General features: G+C 38.2%; 1 long non-coding RNA gene across 1 annotated transcript; it reads left to right on the top strand.

Annotated features, from left to right (window-relative positions):
* Nucleotides 5,185-19,486, top strand: LOC102181394. The gene is made up of 3 exons (XR_310320.3): nt 5,185-5,329; nt 6,818-6,897; nt 11,888-19,486. It is a non-coding gene; the product is annotated as an uncharacterized LOC102181394 (long non-coding RNA).

The following is a 19,779-nucleotide window of genomic DNA, read 5'->3' as shown; positions in this document are numbered from 1 at the left end:
CATGGTTGATTTTTGTCCTCATGTTTTATAAGTATTTTTCATGACTCAGTCCCTTTCTTCAGGTTTGAAATCATTTGTCTTCTTTACTTGGCTTTATGTCTGTGCTATCAAATGCATTTATTTGAACATAATTGAGCATGATGTGAGATTCTGTCAGCATTTATATCTGCTGCTGCCTGGACATACAAGGCAGAGGTGTTCATCTAGTGGCCAGCACTGAATGCATCTGAGTGTGATTGACAGCCTCAGCCACTTCCCACTCTTTCCAGGTTGGATTTTATTTCTGTTCTTGAACCCCTGACTTCTTAAATGTAGAAGAGGTCTAAAATGGGGTATCTGTCTCTTGCTTGTTATTAATTTGTTCACAGTCTAAGTGACATAGTATGCCCAGCTATTCAGTTCAGTTCAGTGGCTCAGTTGTGTCCGACTCTTTGTGACTCCATGAACTGCAGCACACCAGGCCTCCTTGTCCATCACCAACTCCTGGAGTCCACCCAAACCCATGTCCATCAAGTCAGTGATGCCATCCAACCATCTCATCCTCTGTTGTGCCCTTCTCCTCCTGCCCTCAATCTTTCCCAACAAAAGGGTCTTTTCAAATGAGTCAGCTCTTCGCATCAGGTGGCCAAAGTACCAGAGTTTCAGCTTCAACATCAGTCCTTCCAATGAACACCCAGGACTGATCTCCTTTAGGATGTACTGGTTGGATCTCCCTGCAGTCCAAGGGACTCTCAAGAGTCTTCTCCAACACCACAGTCCAAAAGCATCAGTTCTTTGGTGCTCAGCTTTCTTTATAGTCCAACTCTCACATCCATACGTGACCACTGGAAAAACCATAGCCTTTTCAGACTGTATTTTTTGGGGCTCCAAAATCACTGCAGGTGGTGACTGCAGCCATGAAATTAAAAGAGGCTTACTCCTTGGAAGAAAAGTTAAGACCAACCTAGATAGCGTATTCAAAAGCAGAGACATTACTTTGCTGACTAAGGTCCATCTAGTCAAGGCTATGATTTTTCCTGTAGTCATGTATGGATGTGAGTGTTGGACTGTGAAGAAGGCTGAGCACTGGAGAATTGATGCTTTTGAACTGTGGTGTTGGAGAAGACTCTTGAGAGTCCCTTGGACTGCAGGGAGATCCAACCAGTCTATTCTGAAGGAGATCAGCCCTGGGATTTCTTTGGAAGGAATGATGCTAAAGCTGAAAGTCCCGTACTTTGGCCACCTCATGCGAAGAGTTGACCCATTGGAAAAGACTGATGCTGGGAGGGATTGAGGGCAGGAGGAGAAGGGGACGACAGAGGATGAGATGGCTGGATGGCATCACTGACTCGATGGACGTGAGTCTGAATGAACTCCGGGAGATGGTGATGGACAGGGAAACCTGGTGTGCTGCGATTCATGGAGTCGCAAAGAGTCGGACACGACTGAGCGACTGAACTGAACTGAACTGACTAGACGGACCTCTGTTGGCAAAGTAATGTCTCTGCTTTTGAATATCCTGTCTGGGTTGGTCATAACTTTTCTTCCAAGGAGTAAGCGTCTTTTAATTTCATGGCTGCAGTCACCATCTGCAGTGATTTTGGAGCCCAGAAAAATAAAGTCAGCCACTGTTTCCCCATCTATTTGTCTTGAAGTGATGGGACCAGATGCCATGATCTTAATTTTCTGAATGTTGAGCTTTAAGCCAACTTTTTCACTCTCCAATTTCACTTTCATCAAGAGGCTATTTAGTTCTTCACTTTCTGCCATAAGGGTGGTGTCATCTGCATAGCTGAGGTTATTGAGATTTCTCCTGGCAATCTTGATTCCAGCTTGTGCTTCTTCCATCCCAGCGTTTCTCATGATGTACTCTGCATATGAGTTAAATAAGTAGGGTGACAATATGCAGCCTTGACTTACTCCTTTTCCTATTTGGAACCAGTCTGTTGTTCCATGTCCAGTTCTAACTGTTGCTTCCTGACCTGCATACAGATTTCTCAAGATGCTGGTCAGGTGGTCTGGTATGCCCATCTCTTTCAGAATTTTCCACAGTACTGTGATCCACATAGTCAAAGGCTTTAGCATAGTCAATAAAGCAGAAATATATGTTTTTTCTGGAACTCTCGTGCTTTTTCGATGATCCAGCAGATGTTGGCAATTTGATCTCTGGCTCCTCTGCCTTTTCTAAAACCAGCTTGAACATCTGGAAGTTCACGGTTCATGTATGGCTGAAGCCTGGCTTGGAGAATTTTGAGCATTACTTTACTAGCATGTGAGATGAGTGCAATTGTGCAGTAGTTTGAGCATTCTTTGGCATTGCCTTTCTTTGGGATTGGAATGAAAACTGCCCAGCTATTATTACATGGCTTTTCACACTTTCAAGTTTCAGTCCACTACATAGGATATGAGTAATTTCTTATTTTAAAGTTTAGTGTCATGCCACAGGACTCAAAGAAGTTACAACTGGAGTCAATCCTATAACTTCTAACACAATACCATCTTCTTTTCCCATCCCTCTGCCTCAAAAGTCCATTCAAAATAACTTGCACTGTTTTAGCTTTGCTTCACTTTGAGTAATTTTACAATCTGGAGAAAGTGAAAAATAGTTGGAGTAACCATAACATCAGTTTTGGAGGAACTTTAATATTACTGACCATGCCATAGGTATACAGTCTATGACTAAAATAAAACAATTGATACTGTAAAAATAATTTTAAGAACATTACAAAATTACTTGCAGTTTGAAAAGAATCCCCTTAATTTTATCTCCCTTGCTTCCTTATGGTCTATACATCCATTACATATTTTTTACATAAATGAAACAAACATGAGATATCAGCTTTTAGAAATTAACATTGTGATATTTCCCTATATGAACCGTTTTTCCCTGTTTATATTAATGGTTGCATAATATTTTACCAACTTGATGTATATTTACTTAGCCATTACCTTGTTTGCTTAGTTTCCAATTTTATGTTTGAAAATAATAATACAATGAGTGCCTTTCTACCTTAATTCTTTTTTTCTTTGGAAACATTTTCTTGAAGTGGGATTATTAGAGCTAACTTTGGGCATATACTTCAAGCTTTGATAAAGAGAATGCCACAAGCAATCTAATTACTCTCCTTTACCGTCAGTGTTCTTTTTAGAATGTGTTTCATGGTCATCTATTTTTTTCAACTTAATTATAGAATCACATTGCCAAGTTTTGTGTTTAAAACACTATTCGTACTAATTGTCTTGATGGGGTTTTTTTTTTTTAAGTTTTTTATGTGGATCATGGTTAGCTTTTATTGAGATTGCAGTATAGTTTCTATTTTGTTTTGATTTTTTGCCATGAGGCATGTGGGATCTTAGTTCCCCAATGGAGCATCCAGGTATTGAACCCATGTCCCCTCATTGCGAGGCAGATCCTTAACCATTGGGCCACCAAGGAAGTTCCTAGAAAATCTTGAATGATCATTTCTGTCAGAGATCTTACAGAATTCCTAAAACAACGGAAGATTACCTGGATGATTTATTGATAGAATTCCTGCCTGTTAATTCATAGACTTAACTAGGTTCTCCAACTAGCTATAATACTATTTTGCAAAAAAATTTTGGTATTTGTGTTTGTTATTAGAAATACACAAAAGAATACCTGCAGAATTTTATACATGAAAGGGGATGACTGTCAGGAGAAACAAATAAGAGACAGTCTGCACCATCCCAGTACACTTTATAGTTTTTTGTTCTTCCTTAGTTTCCTGTACCCCAGGAAGAAAAACACCTGTTATTAGGGATTGCATTGACTCTAATCAATTTGAGAATTGCTATCTGAACAATATTGAGTCTAACAATCCATTTTCATGGAAAGTCTCTATTTATTTAGATCTTCCTTCCTCTAGGCTTGTTTTGTAGTCTAAAGTGTAAAAAGCTTGGACTTATTTTATTAAATTTTTCCTAAGCATTTTATCCTTTGGGATGCTATTTTGAATGCAGTTTTCTTAGTTTCATTTTTGTTATTAGTATAAAGTGTGTGTGTGTGTGTGTGTGTGTGTGTGTGTGTTCCTTACGACTTTCTACAGAAGATCATGTCAGCCAGTACAATGTGAAAGTTTTAAGTGTCCTAGTTGGGTCAAACTCTTTGCGACCCCAAAGACTGTGGCCAACCAGGCTCCTCTGTCCACGGAATTCTCCATGCAAGAATACTGGAGTGGGTTGCCATTCCCTTCTCTAGGAAATCTTCCCCACCCAGGATCAAACCCTGGTCTCCCGCATTGCAGGCAGGTTCTTTACTGCCTGAGTCACCACTTCTGTAAAAGTAAGATTTCTTGGCCTCATCTGAAGACTTAGGAAACTGGATCTCAGCTGCAGCGGTAGGGAATCTGTACTTCTAGGAATTAGCTCAGATGACAGCCTTAATGGTGTTTGAGGATCTATACTGCCCACCTATGGTTTTTCCCGTAGTCATGGACCGATGTGAGAGCTGGACAACAAAAAAGGCTGAGGACCGAAAAATTGATGCCTTCGAACTGTGGTCCTGGAGAAGACTCTCGAGAGTCCCCTGGAGGCAGAGAGATCAAGCCAGTCAATCCTAAAAGAAATCAACCCTGAATGTGCATTGGAAGGACTGATGCTGAAGCTGAAGCTCTAATGCTTTGGCCACCCGATGAAAAGAGACGACTCCTTGGTAAAGGCTCTGATGCTGGGAAAGATTGAGGGCAGGATAAGGAGGGGGCGGCAGAGGAATGAGATGGCTGAATGGCATCACTGACTCAATGTACATGAGTTTGAGTAAGCTCCAGAGACGGTGAAGGACAAGGAAGCCTGGTGTGCTGCAGTCCATGGGGTCGTAAAGAGTCGGATAGTACCGAGCGACTGAACAACAGTGTTAAAAGTTCCTGGGCCCTGAAAATGAAACTAGTAGTAGCATATTTTACCCTAACGATGACTTAAAATAGTCACGCGACCTAGCCATAGACTACCTAACGGCGAAGTTCCGCCGCTTAAACGCGGAAATAATTTTACACTCTTAAGAAATTAATTAAGAAAGTATTTTTCCCTATTACCTCAAACCTGAGACCCAATCACAGGCAAAAACAGGCCAAAAGAGTGAGGCTAGAGCTATTGATTGACACACATTCCAACCAACCTACAACGGAAGAAGAGCGCGCCTGCGCAAGTCATTATCCAATCTGTACTCAGCATTAGCGGAAGAGGCGGGGCGCCTGGAAACGGCCGCCGTAGAGTTGGCGGACTTGCGAAGGAGCGAAGATGGCGGAGTGAAGCACATTGAGGCTATCTGGCCTTTGGGCCAGGGGGCGGGCCGGCCCCCGGGCGCTGGAGTGCTTCTGCCGGCCCTTTCGAGGTAAGCCGGGAAGGCTAGGGACGGGGAACTAGCAGGAGGTGGCGCGGTCCAAACCATCCGAGGAGCAGAGTGCAGAGCCTGCCTGCAGCTGGTGCGGGCCTTGGCTGGGCGCTGGTTTCCTTCTGAGCTGCCCTAGGGCGGCCGCCCCTGCCTTTGAAGGTGTGTTGCACCACTTCTCAAACCCGTTCCGCCACTGACCTCAGTGCCTTGGGCTTGGCTGCGTTTGTGCTTTCGGCTCGTTACCCAGTGGTTGCACCCACGCTGTTGTATATCTGGCATTTTGTGTCGTTTATCTTTGAAGAACATCTTAGTTTTATTGGTTTGTTTCTGTTCTTCGTCTCACAACTTCTTGCCCACTGTTTTGCCTTGAGTCTCGGGTTTCAATCGAGGCCTGTCCGAGTTCTGAGTATTTTGTGTGCCCGTCCCGTTGACCTTGAGATTTGATGTAACAGGTCAGGTTCCTCACCCTCCCACACCACCCCGCCCGGGGATTTCAGTTTGAGTCTGTGTATCGTGTATGTACTCTTGCTTAACTCTGTTACATCCATTTATTCCCACTACCACCTCTCAAACTTTTTTAAGGTCTGAGAAAGCAGCTTTGTCCTTGTATGACCTGATAGTTGCCTAATGGCGCATTAGTCTCGGCTGACTAGATAAAATTCACCGTAGTTTTCCAGAACTGAAAGAGTCAGTGTACAGTTTAATTTATATATATATATATATAAATATATAAATTTTTTTTTAGAATGAGGAAGAGTTTGGGGAATTATTATTAGAAAGTAATTTGTTTAATGGGGGGAGGTTGCAAAGTATAATACTCAGGCATTTCTATTCTGTTTTTGTTTAACTTTATGGGATGTATCTTTTTGTAATTTGAGTTGTTATGACCCCTCACATTCGGTCTTTCAGTTAAATTGTGGGAAGGGTTCCTGTTACTAGGTTTCTGAGTTGGTGAAGCCTGTTTGAAACTGGCACTTTAGTTAGGCCCGGTTCAAATGACGTGTCGTACTACAAATGAATGTGACTGGTAAACACTTTGTGCTGGCTCTGGATTTAGCAGACCTGAAAATACTGGGTGAAGAAATAAAAGCTTTTTGTTGCTTTTGTCTGGAGTAGTTTTTTCCTTTCATTTAGGAAAATAAAGAAAATATGGTGCAGAACATTCTTCTTCCTACCTTACAAACAGGGGAGTGGTCATCTTTACTAAAGCAGAGGTCTTCTGTGGGAGGAGAGGGCCCACAGCATCATCAGATTCTCAAGGGGAACCTTCTTTAAAAACTTGAGAACCACTGCTTCAGGAGTTTTGACATCTTTATAAAATTAATGCCAGTGCAGATAAAGAGTAACTTCTTTTCTGATTGTTCCTTCCAAATAGTGTTTTATAATGTTTAAGACTTGTTTCATTTGGATAATTATGCACATGGATGCATGTAGCACACATGAGGGCTATGTCCTTACTGTAATTTTTCTTTCTTCCCCTTACTGCAGGAAGAACAATTTCCTTGCCATTTAGGTGCTTTTATATTCATCTCAAAAAGAAACAAAATGCTGAACTCGGGATTTGGCAAGTGAGTAAAAGTAGCTAATGCTTTTAAATACTGTTAAAGTAGCTCAGAAATAGCTAGATGGAAGTGGAACAAGAAATCATTAGCTTCAACTGAGAATGAATATCACAAGTGAGTATAAATTATTTAAGCTAAATCATTTATTTTCAACAAAACCAATGTATTAGATATAAAAGAAAATAAAAATTTGATCATTTTCCCAAACCAATAATTTTTATTGGATAAGGAGGAAAGATTTAGAGTATATTCACTTAAATTTGAATTATAAAGCTCTTCAGTACACCTTTATTATCTCTTGGTATGAATCTATTCTTCTGAATTTACCACAGAAGTAAAGTACATTCTGCTGCTCAAAGAGCATTAAGTGATAGTGCTTTCATAGTAGACAGTAACCTTATGTGCAAATTAGGGTTCATAGCTACTGTATTAGTTTCCTGGGCTATAAAAAAGAACTACTAAGTGGGTGACTCGGAGATCAGACATCTAAAATCAAGGTGTTGCGGGGACCATACTCTCCCTGAATGCACTTGGGAAGGATTTGTTCCAGACCTTTCTTCTAGTTTTTGGTAGTTCTTCGGCTTGTGGCAGCATAATTCATCCTTTACAGGGCATTCTCCCTGTGTATGTCAGAGTCCTAAATTCTCCTTTTATAAGGACACTAATCAGATTGGGGCCCATTTGGCTTCAGTATGACTTCATCTTAATTACTTATGCAGTGACCCTGTTTCCAAATAAGGTCACATTTTGAGGTACTTGTAAGACAACATACGAACTTGGGGATGACATATGACATAGTTCAACCCATAATGTCTACTTAGTCTTACACCTTGATTATTGATTATAATATATGAAAACATTGAACGTTCAACTGCTTTACGGATTAAAATCTTGTATCCCAATTGTATAAGGTGCTTAAATATAGTCGAACTCATAGAGCCTGACAGTAGAAGGATGGTTGCCAGGGGCTTCAGGGAGTGGAAATTAAGATTTATTTAATCAGTACAGAGTTTCAGTTTTGTGATACGAAGAGTTATAGAGATGGATGGTGGTGATGGTTGCACAATAATGTGAATGTACTTAATGCCATTGAGCTGTACACTTTAAAGGGTTAAGATGATAAATTGTATGTTATGCATGTTTTACAATTAAAAAATGAAAAAGGTTAGTGAAAAGCTCCAACTATGTATATTTTAATATTAAGAAAAGGAATAAAAACGGAGGAAACAGAGTAAGTGCCCTTTAGTTGTAAGTGTCTTTATCTTATGCTTTTAGAGTAAAGGCTTTGTTGCTTGGATTTATAACCTGAATTAATTAAGTCCATGCAGATTGTTGAATAAAAATTCAGCTGAGTTAATCAATTTTAATTGAAGTATAGTTGATTTACAATGTTGTCTTAATGTCTCCTATACAGTAAAGTGAGTCAATTATACATATACACACACACACACATTCTTTTTTATATACTTTTCCATTATGGTTTATCCCAGGACTTTGAATATAGTTCCTTATGTTAATACAGTAGGACCTTGTTGTCCATCCATTCTGTATATGATAGTTTGCATCTACTAACCCCAAACTCCCACTCCATCTCTCTCCTACCTCAACTCCCCCTTGGCAACCACAAATCTGTTCTCTATGTTTGTGAGTCTATTTCTGCTTCATAATAGGTTCATTTGTGTCATATTTTAGATTTCACACATCAGTGATACCATACAGTACTTCTCTTTCTGACGTCACTTAGGATGGTAATCTCTAGTTGCATCTATGTTGCTGCAGGTGGCATTATTTTGTTCTTCTAGCTGAGGAGCACTCCATTGTATATATGTGCCACATCTTCATTCATTCATCTGTTGTTGGACATTTAGGTTGTTTCCACATGTTGGCTGTTGTGAATAATGCTGCTGTTTAACATAGGGGTGTGTGTGTCTTTTTTAAGTATGTCAGCAGAGTAAAGATCAGATTGGCGTCACTAAATGATTCATGAGTCAGGCAGCCTCTCATCTAGCAGATAGAAAGGACCTCCACTGAGCTGTAGAAGAGGAAAGGTGGGAACGGGGCAGAAACAGGAAATTATTAGCAAAAAATACAGTATTTCAGGGAAGGTCATCCTCCTAAGAGGAACAGAAGGGTTCTGCTGACCGGGCAATTCCAGACTGACTGGTTAAAGGTTACATTTCTGCAGGAGGTTGAAACTGCAGTTAGGTTAGGTATTAAAGTCTTGGTTTGGTGATGTGGGGTTAGCACAAGGGACTCCATATTGGGCCTGAGTAATAGAAATTTTACATTTGTATAGCAACCTATAAATCTATAGGGAACTGATAAGCACTTATCAGTGCTTTTGTACTTAGAAAGTAAGTGCTTTTGTATTTACAAAGTACCTTTAAATTCTGGTACAGAATGATCTCTAGTATACTTTAAAGGAAAAAGCAGGGTGCAGAACAAGGTGTATAGTGTACTTTCATTTATAGGGAGGAAATAAATCTACTTAAGCAGATCTATATTAGTATAGTCTATCCATATTTGGGGGCAGAAACTGTCTAACAAACCCTGGATTTGTTTCAAATAGGACACTTTAAAACTTAATTTGGATGACAGTGAGACCCACTTTGTTTTATCAAATGTGTTCTGGATTTACATAGCAAAGTAAGAAGGTACTTAACTCCTATGGTATATCATTCTTCATGTCCTTAGAGGAAGCAAAGTGTATGAGCTATTTATTGTGCATAACCAATTACCCAAAATTTGGTGGATTAAAACAACAGTAAACATTTATTATCTTTCACAGTTTATGTGGGTCAGCAGTTAGGGAGCAGCTTGGATGGTTTCTGGCTTGACATCTCATAAGGTTATATAGTCAAGATACTAGCTAGGATGGTAGTCATCTGGTCTGATTCTGTGGTGGCTCGTTCACATGGATAACAAGTTCATGCTGGTGGTGGAAAGCCTCAGTTCCTTCCACTGTCAGCCTCTTCCAGGGCTGGTTGAGTGTCCTTATGATACAGCAGCTGGCTTATCCCAGAACAAGGCAGGAGCCTCAATCCCACCTCTGACCTTGCCTCAGAGGTTACTCACTCACTTCCTCATTCTTTTGCTCATTGTTTGAACACTAACTAGTATACTGCAATACAGTTTTGACACTAACCATCTGGAATTAATGCAGACCCCCCCCCACCCAAGTCAAAGGACATGACCCCCAGGAAGACTGCCCTTACTTTAGATGTCAGCTGTATTTTGAAGGATCCTCAGGACACTTCTACTTCTGACCAACTGGCTGCAGATTCAGGAATTCCGATGACCCTGTAAGAACCAATTTTGGGTTTTGTTGGTTTTGTATGTTGTTTTTCTGTTCTCCATTTATCTGAGCTCTAATATTTATTTTTCCCTTCTTGCTGCTTTGGGTTTAGTTTTACTCTTTTTCTAGTTCCTTAATGTATAAAGTCAGGTTGTAGGTTTGATACCCTTCTTTTTCAATTTTACCATTTACAACTATAAATTTCTCTCTCAGCACTGCTTTTGCTGCATCCTGTAAGTTTTGGTATGTTGTGTTTGTTTTCTTTTGTCTCAAGATTTTTCTTTTTTGACTGCACTGTGTCTTCATTACAACATACAGGCTTAGTTGCCATGTGGCGTCTTAGTTCCATGACCAGGGATCGAACCCATGTACCCTGCATTGGAAGGTGGATTCTTAATCACTGGACCACCGGGGAAGTTCTTGCCTCAAGATATTGTCAAAGTTCCCTCGTGATTTCTTCGTTGCCCTGTTGGTTGTGTCAGAGTATGTTGTTTAATTTCCACTGGTTCATTTACTGTAAATTCCAGAGATTTGTAGTCTCCTTCTAGGAACAAGGGGCAGTCAAAATTTTTTATTATACAGTGGTTACATAGATCAACCTTGATTCATTTTTAGAACAGATTATTAAAGGGGTTGAATACCAGGGGCAGTAATAAGGGGGGACCATCTTAAAGCTGACTACTACATAGTCATTTGACTCAGATCTAGCTGGCACAAGAGCTACATTGAAAATTCCTGTTCTATCTTTTCATCCTCTTAAGTCAAATTTTTTAATATAAAAAATTTACTTTTATAAATGAAAAGTAAATTACTTTTTTTCCTGTATCAGCAGCAGCAGTAAACAAGTGAGTTTAGGGACCCAGAAATGCCTAGTAAAGCACCAACTTTACAGAATGTATGTGTAAGTTTTATAGATCACAGTGTATAGTTGTAGTTATAATAGTAACCTAGTTAGTAGTTACAGTAGTAATATATATATTATATATATTATTATATATATATAAAATAGTAGTTATAGTAGTAACCTCTATTCCACTTTCTTTCTCTATGAATTTGCCTCATCTAGGTACCTCATGTAAGTGGACTTTATACAGTATTTGTCCTTTTTTGTCTGATTTACTTTTGCAGATATTTACAGTTTAAGTGTTATGTTCAATAGCAATAAACTGCTGATGTTTTTACATGCTTGCATTGGGTGATCATGGTACAGTACATACTGTTTTACCTGTGGTTAGTTTACAAACTTTTTACTGTTCACTCGTAATCTTAGGTAGTTGAAGATAATTCTGAGTAAGATGATACACATGGTTTTTCCTATTAAGTATTTAAACATCACCTTTGAAGTACAGTACTGCTTTTAAACACAGATGTTTTACATAGAATCATTTCATGGCTATAAAAACTTAGAATATATTACTGATTTGTGTAACATGAAATTGACATGTATCTCTCATTTTATATAATACTAGTTTTTATATAAATCTAACTTTTTGTGTATACTTAGATATTTTTTCTGGCTATTGCTTCTGCTTTACTGATAATACTGAATTTGGTGGTATGGTTGGATATTTTCTTTTAAACAATATGCAATCCAAGCAGGTTTTTTTTTTTTCTGTTTTTAAATATTACTTTTAAAAAGTAAGCTCCTGTAGAAATACCTATCTTAATCCTTCTGTTTTTTAATTTATTTTGTATTTCCAGGTGCTTCTACATTGTCTCCTAGAGTGGGGTAGTCCTGCTTCTCTTATCCAGTCACCTTCCCTGTTGAAATGTGGATGTTTCTTCTCTACACGTTGCCTCCGTGACTTGCACTGGAAAGGCTGCTCTTCTTTTTGCTCCCACTCACATTCAGCACAGAGAAGCCCTGGGCACAGTCCTTCCACCAGGTTCTCCTGGAAGAGAGGAGCAGCTGAATCACAAAGGAATTATTTCAAAAGCTGAAGGCTGATGTCTCGTTTGAAGCAGATGCTTTGATGGTGATATTTGTGAATTCTTTACCTTTTGTTCCAAACAAGAAGACTGAATATAAATAGCAGGTATCGGTATCACATCAGGGTTCTGGGGTTTTTTTGTCTTCCAGTTTTAATCACTATCATGATAAGCACAGTTAAGACTTAAAACAGTAAATTCCAGATATATGTTCTAATTTGAAATGAAAGAGATGCTTAAAGAGATGGCTTACATATGTATCTAAATCCTGGCTTATCCTTTGACATGGATTTACTAGATAAGAACAAAGGTCCCGATTTGCAATAAAACCGTTGATGTGATAAAGAAGTAAAAAGACAAGATATCACAAGGTTACTTCCATATGTGAATAAACCATCACAAACCTATAAATAGCTGTTTTTACATATGTAAGTCCACAGTTTGGGATGATAAGAGGAATTTTTCTCCTGGAGAAGGAAGCTGTGGTTGACTTCATTCTCAGAAATCTTTGGATATTTGGTATTTTTAAATGTTTTTTCATTCATCTAAGGAGTGACCACATTGTGCAGATGCTAACCTTATGAATGCATGCTTGGGTTTAGTGAAAGATTGGTAAAAGGAAACAAGTTTTGACTCCAGTGATGGAACCCTCTTCACCTCTGGAGCATGAGAGACCTACTATATTACAAAGTGTTTCATTCTTTTTTGTGGAGTCTTATATAGCGCTTGAGACTTGGTTTTACATGCTGCTAAGGCTGGAAGAAAAGTGGCATAAGTGGATTTTCTGTTCAGGGGATGTGATGGACCCTACCGTATGACCTGCCTCAGCTGTGGACATAGAGGAGTGGAGGAAAAAAGGAGGAAACTTTCCGTATTACTCCTTTCCCTTGGAAAAATAAGTGAAAGTGCTTTATGCAGCTCTGAGTTTATGGCATTTCACATTCTTACAGCTCTGTTTTTTGTAAAAGCATAAATAACTGTTTTCCTTTGACCCAAAATGGGTTCTTGGCTATTTGTTTTTCTAGGCAATAGGTGTAATGTCTGACTGAAAAGGCTTGGACTCAGGTAACTTTCTCCAGTTGGAACTGAACTTTCTCATCAGAGAATGGACCTCAGAAGAAATGTACCCAAACGTGATTGGTTCCGTGTAGATTTAGAAAAATTCAGAGTGTGAAAAAAAGGAGGGGAGAAACCCTCAAACAGGAAAAATAATTCCAATAAGAAAAGTAATGCACTTCCTTTCTGTGAAAACATGTATTATCTGATGAACAGTCTATAGGGTAAAGCTGTCCTTGCTTCCAAGTCAACAGAGGACCACTGTATGAATTTCCAGGTCTTTACATAAGAAGGAAACCTTTTATAGTAAGTCTGTGAGTAGAGAAAGAATTTAAAGCTGCTTCGATGAAATTAAGATCAAATCATCTTAGATTATCTCTGTGATATACAGAATGTTTGCCCAGGGCCATACGTGCTGTGCTGCTGAAATCTTGGGAAAGATTTATCAGAATTTGAGAGTGATAGAAATAGCCAAAATTGGAAAATAATTGAGTATTCTTAATCATTAGTTAAATTGGTCAGCTAGTTTGCATTGACATAAAACATTTTGGCAAAATAATTACATGATATAGATAAAATATAATTTCCCTTAATTGCGAGCAATTACTCAGTGCTGTAAAGCATAGTCAAAGTAGCTTGGATAAAGGTAACTTAAATTTTTCTCTTAGTAACTTCTCAGCCATTTCCTGATGTTTTCTCTCAGTATTTTGGAATTGTTAAAAACTGTAGGAATGCTTTAGGAATGGAACCTGCCTATATAAGTCCCGTTCGTACGTTGAAAATATCTACATTTGTTTGTTAAAGCCATCTCCTCCCCCCGCCCTTTTTTTTTTTTTGGCAAGAATCTTTTGGCAGGGTATAGCAGAGACGTGTACCAGCAGAACCAGTGAAACTGTCTCTTTTCCACTTGTTTAAATATGTGTATCAGACTCATCTTCTCAAGTTGCTTTACATATTTTCATTTCACAGCTAAGAGACCACTGCTTAATGCTTTCTTTCAAATTGTTTCTGCATCTTCCATGATTTTCATCAGATGGCACTTAACAAAATGGGTATATTCCAGTTGTATTTGCCCGGTGTTTACTTACTGCATCCACATTGTTTTCCCTGATGTATTTTGTTCCACTTCATGATGGCAAAAGCTATAATTTTAGGCAGGACTATGCCTCTTTCTGTAGCTGTGCCTACTTCCTTTACTTTGCTTATCCATGTTAGCTGGCATTTTTTTCTTTAAAAAAAGTTGAACAAAAACGGGATATGTGCAATAGAAATATATATATGTATATTTTTTTTTCTAAATACTTGTGGACAAATGTTACAAGTTGTTTAAGAACAACAAAATCACCAATGTCTTCCATTTTGAGATGTGTATAGTTTTGTAAGCATTAGTGCTTGGTAGCATATTGTAGTGCCATGTTAGGGGTTAGTGCATGAACTTAGTAATACTTTAAACTTCAGGATGAATTACAGAAAATAATAGTGTAAAAAGATTGGGAAATCTAGACCTTTTGTGTTTTTTTCATAAATATCTGAATCTGTGATATTCTCCCTGGGGAAAAAGAGATTAAAGCCAAAAGTACTCATTTAGGAATAGAAATGTGGGGTCACAACATGAGATACTGTCTTTGAGGATATTTAAGCTTTTCATGAGGTAGCTGGAAAGCAGTTGCCTTTGTGTCTTTATGAAACCTTACATCAAAACAAGGCCCTATTTCATGATTTGGCTTTGCTCTCTCAAGTTTGAAGTGAAATTGTTCTTACACTGTTTTCACATTGTATGTCTGGTAGGTTTATTGTTTTCCCACTCCTTTTGCATCAGATTATTTTGTATTTTGCATGTTACCAAGATTATGTGTTTATTGCTCAAGTGACTGTTTTTCTGATCTGCAGGCCATTTATGCTTCCATCTACAGTATGCTACGGGTTAACAGAACAACACTGATCAGTAGTTCAGAGTGTCCTAGATGAATTTCTCATGGGTTTTTCCTGTTTTTAAATCTGCTGAATTGTGTATTGATGGGATTCTAGACCTTTTCATGAGAATTGGAAATGAAGCTAAATGGAGCCTACCTAGGCTGCCATGTGTTAACTCTCTGCTTGGTTATAGTGATTGCCTCAGACAGCTTTCACTTTTTTCTGCTTTCCTCATAGAAATAAAAGTTTGTTTTGTTCTGAAAGCATAGCTTTCTGCAGAAAAGAAATTCCTACCTCTAAAAGCTTTCTTGAGAACTTGGAAATGGCAGTTTTCTGCTGTGGTTTTTAGATCTCAGGAGAGTTCAGGATAGACACAAATTCTACAGTTAGTATGATAGGAAATGCAAAACATTTTTAATGTGGTGTGACACGTGCAGAAGCAGGCTTAAACAAATTGACTCTTGGGCAGCAGATCTCCAGGGACCCAGGTTTTAGATTCTAAGATTGTACTTAAAAGTGGTTGTACTCTTGGTTCAAGTAGTTTAGTGCCTGGGAGAATCCACTTCTGCAAAGCATTTAAACGTTTTTAAAAATACCTCTGCAAAGGTAATGAATGCAAAATAGCAGAGTATATAGGAAAGGATATTTCCTATTGCAAAAAAAAAAAAGCCATAAAACAAGCTCATAATTTTCAGGAGGTAGAATTTCAGTAGCAATAACAGTTTTGCATGTATAATAAGTTGCATTAGCAAGATTGTACAATAGACTACTACTTGAATTTGAGACTGCGATCAACAGAATTCCATGAAAGGAAAAAGATGTTTTAGATAAAGAGTGTATAAAGGTACTTAAAAAAAAACTATGAATGTGCATGAATATATCATTATGTGAGAAATAGCAACTTTTGTGTAAGTCAAAGTTTAAATACTTTACTTGGTTGCTAGAGCAGAGGTTCTTTAGAGCCTCGTTAAATTAACCTTATCTGATGCTTAACCTGGAAACATACCCCTGCTGACGTATCCCCACTGAAGCGCATCGTGTGGGGATTTTGCTCATGACGTTTCTTTTAGCAACAGGCCATTTATAAAATGGCATACATTTTGCTTTGTCACCTCATCTTTCTCCATTAGTTTCCTGGGTACATTTTTTAAAAGAGAGAAAAGTTTGTTGTGTGTATATATTTATGGTTTAAAAAACAAACCAAGAGCTTGGATAACTGGCTTTTCCTCATGCCTATTAGTATAGGGGAGTTAGGATTTCAAGGTGTTAAGCAAAAGGATTGAAAGGAATGGCCAAAGGCAGTACATCATCTAATGTAGATGTGCCAAAGCCTGGGGTTTATGACAGCTTATTTTATCAGGAACCCAGCAAACTAGTTTCTTGATCTGAAGAACAACACAGCTCTCACATCTAGATGTAATTGTGGAACAAGGGCGACTACTTTTACCTCATGTTCATCTTGGCCATTTAGTACCTTGAAGATTCCCCAAAAGAGTGTGTTCCCTTGTTTCCCAGGGGGGAAAGCTGAAAGATAAATAGAGTGGATCTAAGAAGATAGTGCCTCTTGAATACTAAATTCTTAAATGGCAACTCCAAAGGATAGAGAAAAGGCTATATTATTAAATGATTATAGCTCCTCTTTATATGTCCTATGCCTTCAGTTGGTGTTAGAGGCATTGGAATAACCAAGCAATATTCAGACATCTGCACGATCATGAGGACACCACTGCATGTTACAGTGATGTCAACAGTTGAGTTACTTAGAACAATTAAAGATTACCCTCAACAGCCACATAACAGTTCTAAATGCTCAAATATGCTCTTGAGTTTTTGTGGTCTCAAAGTATGGTTGATTATTTTCCAATATTGTGATCCCATGTTTACTCTTTATGTACCTGTGATATGCAAAATATGAAGAGACCCTTGGCCTCCAGGAGTTTACATTCTCATGGTGCTGCTGGTACAAGCAAATTGCTTCTCGTTTATTCAGAACATTGCTTGGCTGTTAATTATACCATGTTTGGAAGGATTCCTTGGCCAACAGTTTTCAAAAGCAGAGGGCTATGCTAAACTTCAGGGCATTGATTTTTGAGTTTACATTGTATTAGCTCTGCTGTTCATAAACTCCTTTTCCCCAGGGAGCTGTGCAGGTATGCTCATTAATGTGAATCAGAAACCATTCTGCCTAAGAGCATTTTCACCGTCTACACCACCTATGTATGCTCTTCTATGCCATCACTGTCAGTAAATGGCCAAGAAAACTTAACTGCTCCAGAGGACATCTGTCAGTACTCTTTTCCCAAATTTTTACATTATTCTCTACCCGAAAGGACCAGAATTTGCAATTAAGCCTTTTATAACTGAATAGGGTCCAAATTTTAACCTTTTTGTGTGTGACTTTTGTACCTCTGTTCTGAAGCAGCATTGTGATAGATGTGGAGCAGCTGCCTGCATTTCTAAGCAATCACTTTATCAGCCTATATTTTCAGTGGAAACCGCATGTATCCTTGTAATTTCCCCTAATTCCTCTTAGTCAAAGAGTTTACTCTGCATGTTTATTAAAACTGGGTCTGAATGAAAGTACGAGCAATAGTGGCAGGCCCGTAACTCTTTAGAGTATAATATTCCTAATGCATGGTTGAAAATGTACAGTGTTAATGTGGTTACTAGTAATTATATATATCCATTTATTAGTAATGAAGCAATAGAGACTTAAACCACTATCTTGAATTTATTGTTTGGATCATTAGTTTTCATTTTCTAAGTAAAGACTCTTTCTTCCGTTGAAAATGGGAGCTAGAACAGGGGCAACCACAAGACATTCAGACTGTCAAGAAGAGAGCATAACAGTGCTCACCCTCTAACTTCTTGCCTGGTTCCATTAGTCCCCAAGCATGTTTAAAAACAAAGCACAAACTAAGCATGTTGAATAAAAAGCTGTTGTGGCTCTAATAATCAAGTGCAGAGTTTCAGAAAGGGTATGGAGTGCCAGTGTGGAAGATGTAACCAGGAATGGGATTTGTCTGATAAAGTTTATGTGGCTTAACTTTGGATCTCTTTAAGACTAGAATCTTGAAAGTGAAGAGAGACAATAATGCACGTACTTCAGATGTTCCAGGATTTTCAGGTAACTGGGCAGCTCTTTGGATGGTACTGCTATTAACCAGCCGTAAGAGTTCCTTCCAGCAAAGGAGCCCTTTACATTTTATGGAGATAGTCCTTAAAATACTCACATCTGTAGTTTGGTTTCTCTGTTGTTCCTGTATTCAAATTTTCAAAGAAAAGTTTTATAGCCAGAGTTTTATAATTTGTTGCTTAAAGTTTTTTATGCCAGGTAAAAAGGAGCAGCTTTTCCCATTTTGAAGAAAAACCTTGTCATTTATTTTCTTGACGTAGAAAATAGACCAGTTTATTGTGATAGCTTACAATTTTTTGAGATGATTTCTGATTTTGAAATAACCTATGAAAGAACATGTGATCATGACAAATGTACAAATGGGATTCATTGTATCTGAAAGAGGCCTAAGTAGAAGAGAATTCAGAATTAGACTGGTTTTCACTAGGCACCATCCAGTTTCACATTCAGTGATTGAAAATTATTTCTACCTGACTTTAATCTTTGCTGTGGGATTTGATTCCAAATACCTTTGGATAACTTTCCAGTAGTTAAAAATTGAATTACTAATAGTCATTTGACTCAGTTCAGGAAGTGAAATGTCATATCCCATATGTAAAGTTTCTCTTTGGTACTTAATGATAACATGTCTGCCAAACAAACCAGTAAAGATTAAAGGACAGAGTTTCTCTCATCTCTGCTTCCATTATTCCACTAGGGCATATTAAAATGTTAATATTAGAAATCCAAACATCACAGATTTCTCCAGGAACTCACAGATTTCTCCAGGAACTCATACTTCTCCAACGTTTAAGTCAGAATAGATATGTTAAGGTTAGAATTTTCAAAAGATTTTGTCTCCTTTGGTGATGGTATGCCACACCATAGATTAAAATGTTTTTCTCCCAGGGATAAGTATTCTGGCAATAAATTATCATCAGTCCTTAAGCAACAGTAATGTTTTCACCCTTACCTTAAAACCACCGATCACTGGTAATTTTAAAAGATTCATATTAGAATAACCTTCACAGAGACTTACTTCAGTAGCTTGTTTTTACTGTTCAGCATCTTCTTCCCATGGTATATAAGATAATGTTAAAAGACTTTCATTGACTGTTTGGAATTTTACAAAAGGCCACTTACTTTCTAATCTATGCATCTTTGGGATTGTAGATTAAATTTTATTCTTTGCTGTAAAAAGGAACTGCTGTAAGAGTTAGAAACTCTGCACCTGTGTACATATATATTTTGGCAATAAAGCAGCATGGGCTGAGAATGCACTGAAATTTTACTGTGTTATTATTTGGAATGGGTAATTGTAATAATGCAGTAAATTATGGAGATTGAAGAAGGAGCCTATTCACAGACCTGCACTGAGGTAGGCTCCAGATGTCAAAGAAAACAAAGGACCTGGGTTTCTTGATATCAGGTTGTAGCAGTTTCTGGTGTAGTTCAAGGAAAAAACAGGTAACCATATGAATAAAGAGGCACCACATTTAATGTATGCCCTTATGCCATCCCCTTTTTTAACCTAAAGTTAGGGCCAACTTTATGCTAGGTCTAGGAGCAAATGTGTAGT

This window comes from Capra hircus, chromosome 10 (genome assembly GCF_001704415.2).
Source record: "Capra hircus breed San Clemente chromosome 10, ASM170441v1, whole genome shotgun sequence".
Taxonomy (NCBI): Eukaryota; Metazoa; Chordata; class Mammalia; order Artiodactyla; family Bovidae; genus Capra; species Capra hircus.
This window is presented reverse-complemented; position numbering and strand designations above follow the sequence as displayed.